This window comes from Balearica regulorum, chromosome 1 (genome assembly GCF_011004875.1).
Source record: "Balearica regulorum gibbericeps isolate bBalReg1 chromosome 1, bBalReg1.pri, whole genome shotgun sequence".
Lineage (NCBI taxonomy): Eukaryota > Metazoa > Chordata > Aves > Gruiformes > Gruidae > Balearica > Balearica regulorum.
This window is the reverse complement of record NC_046184.1, coordinates 28,079,849-28,086,055: the sequence shown is the minus strand read 5'-3', so window position 1 is coordinate 28,086,055 and position 6,207 is coordinate 28,079,849. Positions and strand designations below refer to the sequence as shown.

At 41.1% G+C, this 6,207-nt stretch overlaps 1 protein-coding gene and 1 long non-coding RNA gene across 3 annotated transcripts in view; one reads left to right on the top strand and one right to left on the bottom strand.

Annotated features, from left to right (window-relative positions):
* Positions 1-1,589: 1,589 nt before the first annotated feature.
* LOC142600348 (uncharacterized) lies at positions 1,590-4,323 on the bottom strand. The gene is made up of 3 exons (XR_012833785.1): positions 4,204-4,323; positions 2,927-2,985; positions 1,590-1,738 (listed from the first exon to the last, which is right to left on the bottom strand). It is a non-coding gene; the product is annotated as an uncharacterized LOC142600348 (long non-coding RNA).
* Positions 4,324-4,329: 6 nt separating this feature from the next.
* Positions 4,330-6,207, top strand: part of MET (MET proto-oncogene, receptor tyrosine kinase) — a 97,408-nt gene continuing 95,530 nt past the window's right edge. Inside the window, exon 1 of one of the 2 annotated variants that reach the window (XM_075743775.1) lies at positions 4,330-4,412. The gene's annotated coding sequence lies outside the window, so the exon portion shown is untranslated. The remainder of the gene's footprint in view (positions 4,413-6,207) is intronic. The other variant, XM_075743834.1, reaches the window with a different exon arrangement.

Sequence of the window (6,207 nt, the reverse complement as noted above, 5' to 3'; positions counted from 1 at the left end):
TGGCCTGTCTCTAAATCGCAGGTTCTGTCTGAGCAAGATCTCTGTAGCCTTTCAAACCCATCCATAGGTATTCGGAGCACTGGCACCCAGCTCTAAGACCAGGCGGGGTATTAGGATGGGCAGAACCAGCTCTGAATCCCTGCAAAAGGCACGGAGGCTGCTTCCCATCCAGGAAAGAGACGTGAGGTTTACATGCAAGCTGGTAAAAAAACATCAAGGTTTGATTAGGAAATCCCTTACTGGAAACTTTCAAATTTAAAAATGGCAACCTGCTCCACGTAAAGTGAATGTTGATCAGACTACTGGAACTGCCAGGATATGAACAGCAGAAGAAAAACAAGATGGTCCATGAGCCAAAATCTCTGGTGTCTCTTGATGTCCATTTAAGAACTATCTCCAAAACTACTGTGGTGTAAGTAGATCACTAGTCCAAGGGTTTCTCATTAGCCATACCTTTAATGAAACTTTAATGAAACTGTTATCACAACTAGTAAAATTATCCCTATATACTTTGCTGCATCTTTAAGCTTTAAAAAAAAAAAGAGAACTCTACGGTCAGGTTTAATGTTTCCTTTCATAATGAGAAAAAACATCAGCAGTCTTGAGCCAAGAAATTTAGGAGAAATTTAGGAGAAATTTAGGAGCTGTGTAAGTGTTGGGATTTTATGTTTTTATCTGTGGATTTTGTCTGCTTTCTCCCTCAAAACCAAAATGACTTGCTTCAAAATCTCTTGGACAACACTGGAGATAACAAAACTTAGCAGGAATATTTCCACTGAGACTTGATCTAAATTAATTGGTTTTGAAACTTCAATCTCTTGCATTTGCCTAGGTGCTTCCCTCATAGCAGCCCAGGCAAAAAAGCCAGGTTCTTGTCTGACTACCCATCAATAACTGAGACCCAGATAGGAAGCATTAGATGTCCTGCATTTTGAATGTAGTATATGAAGAAAAATAAACCAATTAATATTTTAGATGAGCTGAATTACATTCTCAGACGTTTTCCTCTGTGCTGCTGTTTACTACAAAAGATCCCTACCTTGGGCATCTCAAAAGGTACATGAAGCGAGATGGGTCTTGCCCAGGGTAGGGGAGAGGCTGGGAGCAGAGGCGAACCCACCCCTAACACAGAGGCCACCCCAGAATGGGGTGATGGGGCTGGAGACCTTCCTTTCCTTCCTAGAAAGGAGCAGCCTTTCCTTTTTATCTCCAGCCACACCTCTACCCCAGCCACCACCCTGACATGTTTGGATTGAGATTAGGCCTCTTCCCTGATTAATGCCAATAGGATGTGAGCAATGAGACACATCGCAGCCTTCTAAGATAATGTTAACACTTATTACATCATTATTGTCATTAAAGAGCACTAGCACATACCAGCAAAATGTTTGCAATACATTTTAGCTCTGAGAAAAGCATTAAAAACTACTTTAAGATGTAAAAGATCTGTCTAGGCTTGCACATTCAGGGGAAATTGAAAACCCCCAATGAATAGCCAATCTTCCCGCATTGCCTTCAGTGCAACTTCTGAGAGTTTTGCAGAACTGATCCTTTATTTCCCAGGTGACTGAGAAGGCAGGTTGAAGTGACCTGGATGCTTCAAAGTGGCAAGCTGACCTCACAAGCTGACTTGACCAAGGTGACGGAGGTGACCTCCTTCATCTGGTGACCAGGATGCCCAAGGCAGATGATCCAAATAACTCTGATTTCTTCAAGAAATGGTTGCAGACAAAAATTGCTGGATTTCACAAACAAGCAGTTATGTGAGCAGCTGGCTAAGCAAGTAAGTGACTTATGTATAGATTAACAACACAACATTGGCAAAAAGAATATTTTCAGAATTAGCTTCATAACTCAAGGTCCCAATTTCAAAGCTGTCTTTTTAATTTTATTTTCACATGAGACTTACCTCCCTGACCTATTTAGGCATCCAAAAAAAATGTTTCCTTTAGGATTTTTGGACCTTCGGAAAGATAATTCTATATGAGACCTACTTGCCTCCCTCTGCTTCTCTAGAGGTTTCCTTCCTGTCCTACCTTAGACAAGACAGTGGTTTTCTCTGTTCCTCAGTCCCTTGTCAGTAAAATGAAGCTAATAGCACTTCTCGGCAGTGGTTTTTGGGGAGGATTAGACAGTAGGAGTTTGAGATGTTCTTCAGTATGTTAGCATGGCAGACAGCTATAAGGGGGAAGAGCGTATGTAAAAAAGAAGAAAGAAAGGGTAAAGTCTTTCTTGTCTCTTAGTTGGGAGTCAAACTTTGGGAGCTAACGTGGGAGTCAATCAGAGCTGGATTTGTCCTGATGGTAATTGCAGCTTTTATAGGATCATTTAAATTGTCTGTCAAATGAAAATATTTCTGTATAATGAGCATGCTATTAAAAACACCCCTGCCAAACCGAGGGCAGACACAGTCACCATATCTATGAGGGACTGGCACAGATGCACAGCTACCACCGAGCCGGGTAAAGAGCAGCACACGACGCCTGAGCCTTCCCTGGCCCTCCGCAGCAGGCTGGGCAGGTAGGCAGGGTGAGTACCGTGATTTAATTTGGGAAAAAACATCACCTTCTAGTTCCTCACTTATGATGTACTCATTATACGGCTGAATCTCCTGAGCTGGATTGGTTTTGTCCTACTGGTCCCCTCTTTCCTGCTGCCCAGTTCTTGGTGGGGTGCTTTTGTTCCTTCTTAGAGATAAAATTAAATCTATGAAAGCGACTGAAATCAGGAAGGTGTTCTTACAAAACCCACATTTTAACTTTGAGTTTTGCCTTTGTTAAAAAACTCTCCGCAGATAGAGGAAAGTGAAACATGAAATTACAATGCTGAAGTAATCACTTTTGGTTTGGCTCAGTATTACCTAGAAACTCCTTGTTTCATTTGATTTGAAAATGTTCCCAAACTCAAAGTTAAACTTTAAACTCACCTGAGTCCTTGCTGGTATGTTAAACGTGCCTTCTCTCTGGATCTCACGCAGCAGTGTTACTAGCTCCCAAAGGAATACAAACGGTAATATTTTAATAATTGTACAAGGACATTCTGAGTTTTACTTTTTTTTTTTTTTTTTTTGTGAAGAAACATATTGCTATCAGTATAGATGTATTGTTAAGGGCACAAATATTTCCTGGCTACACATTATGGGTGTGCTCCTGCCTAATTTAAAATAATGGGATTTTAACGTTGACTTCATTCTCCATAGTATTAGATTCATAATCAGCACATGTGTCTAATTAAATTATGAAAGTTATTGAAAGGAATAATCTCCTATCAAGATTCTTATGAGTTGGGCTGTATCCTAAACCAGCCTTATGAAATACAGCTTTTGGCAAATACCATATACTTACATCATTACAGAATCAACAATGTTATTCTAAAGTTAACTTAAAAATGCAGATTCTTTAATGATAATGAACCAAATCCAGGCCTGACTTACAAAAAATTGGCTTGGTCACAGAATACATTTCTTTATCTTTAAAAATGTATCAGAATAGGTATTGTACATAAAATGCAACACATTCTAAACCACATCTGGGAAATAGCTCATATTTAATGACATTAAGTAAAAAGCGACTACAAGTTTTTAGAACTATGCACTTCTTCATGGCCACGTAAAAGACAAATTTGATACACTCATATGTGCATAAAGGTCCAGGTTTTCAAAGCAACAAATAATTCTGTATATAAGCCCCTAGAGGTGGTGAAAAGCTGATAATGATGAAACCTAGACACAGTTCTCCAAAACTAAGCATGTCAGGCCAATTCCCACTATAAACTACATCAGTCTGAGGTTTTGCCAAAGACCCCCACTTTGGTAGTTACGGAGAGCTAAGATGCAAGCTCCCAAGTCTGCAAACACTTGCGTATGCAACCGATTTCATTACCAAACACGTTCTGTAACGCCTCTCCTTTCTTTCCACTTGACACCTGGTCAACATTATGCCAAGGAAATATAGGTCAATACAGGATCTATATTTTCCTGTATTCCCGGGGATTTTATGGAAGTTTTACAATGATAATTTCTGGTTTTAAAGTGCGTTCCTCTCTCTCACATGTTGAAAAAATTATTGAGGAAAAATCTTTGAGTTAATCTGACAACAGACAAAGTGCTATAAATGCAAGTAAGCAAGCAGAAAATAAAGGGACTTTTTTTTCCTCAAATCTCTCAGTTTCAGTCCTCTGAGATAGTGCTTACAGCAGCATTACCTTAGGCAGTAGCATTCTGAGATGCTTTCAGACAAAGGAGAAATGTGAAGGTGACGATTCTCTTTCCACCTGCAGGAGCTCACTAGCATTAATACTCGTGCAAATGGCACATCACGGAGCTGCCTCGTGACCTACAACGATGAGCACAACCGCAGAAACCAGGCTGCAAATCTGCAAATGCCCGTGGCACTCGGCATCACCAAACTTAAGTATGTGCTTAACTTTAAGCATCCAATTATCTAGTGAAGCTTATGTCCTGCAAAAGTAGGCTGAATCAGGACTGTGTTTGTTCACGCACGCTCGCACGTGTGTTAGTACAGTCACACCCTTCCCCTGCTCGCCAGATGCACGCATAGCTGGAGGCAGGATTTGTCCCCGTGCTTCTAAATAGGCAGATTTTCTATTTCCAATGATCTGGCTGCTATGACCTTTGTAAACACAAACAGCAAACTGAAGGGAAAAAAAGGCTGTACCTGAGTCACAAGAATCGCACTGAAAAGAGACTTCTGGAAACTTTCTAGCAGTTGGTCCAAAAATAATCCTGGAAATATCATAATCAGAGTGATTTTACTACAAGACAAATGCAACATGTTTGCAGTCAAAATAAGGGGGGGAAGGGGAATGCATTTAAAATTTACTGAAAAGAATGTCAAGAAACAGTTACACTTATCAGACCATTTTAAGACAACTAAATGTGCAACGCCAGTGAACATATGAATATAATACACAGCAAATTACTCACTTTGTAAATATCTGACTTTTGAATATCATCAGGTTCACTTCCAGTTATACAAACAAATCTACTGTGCCAAAGTGGCATGTGTATGATATTGGGGTTGGGCTTTGCCACTGGGCTTTGCCTGAAGCAGCTCACGGTGAGCTGTGCTAGAAAAGTTCTGCACAGCGTGTGCTGGGAAGCCTTTGCTCCTGTTGTGCGAGCTCCATGAACGCTCCACGGGCTACTGCACTTGTATCCATTTCAGGGACGTGAGCATAAAATCATAAAGACCATTCAGCTTTCCACCCCTGAAATGATTTCTTGGTTTTGTACGTTCAGAGATACTCATTCAGGGATTTAACATATTTCAACGCCGTTAGGAAGGGAGGCAAGGCTAAGGTGGGGAGCAGCGCTGCAATCCACACCACCTCCTCCCTGCTGCTTTCCGGAGGGTGAGGTGCCTCCTCACTTTAAACTAACGTAAATCTCGGCTGCTGCGAGCCCACCCTCCTCCTCGGTCTCTGACCTCGTCCTTTTGCAGGCACTAGCACTCATGTTACTGCATAGCAGATGGATTTGAAGAGCTGATCTGTCTGTAAACTAATCTTTGGTCTTTTGAGTGATTAATTTTTTGCTGGATTCCTGATCTTCATGTACCAGCTTCCCACGTGGTCACCGAGGTGCTGGGGCTGGCATAACAGGGACACGGATCCATGGCAATCCAGATTCAGATGCACTCACCCCATCCGTATTTTCCTCTGTTCTCAAGCAATCTGGTTAGTTGATGCCTACACCATTTGGATTTTGGAATTGCTCGGTTGTGGTGTTCCTTTATAACCAGAAAGACAAAAAAGGAGAAAAACCCTATCAAGTTAAACAAAGGACTTCCCTTTCCTCAGTCAATAAATAGAGAAAAGAAATCACCTGCGATACCACAGTGCAACGAGTGGAAACACCTTCATTTATAATCTGTGTTTCCATACAAATGGAGAACTGCCCAGTGTAGCTCAGTGGTTAGAGATGAGGATTTCTAGCTGGGGACTTCTATTTCTGGCTTTGCAAGGGACTTTTGCAACCTTCAGCCACAGGTTGGAATTTCTTCTGGTGCCACTGTTAACCGTCTTACAAACAAACAGAAAGTACTTATTTAGCTTGCAGAATCTACGGGCTTAGTTAATAAATGCCTAGATAATAAATAGCCATAAAGTGCAGTGATGATCAAATCTTTGGATTAGCCTACAGATCTAAATAGCTATTGTGATATTAACCTGGTTTCCAGAGAGGCA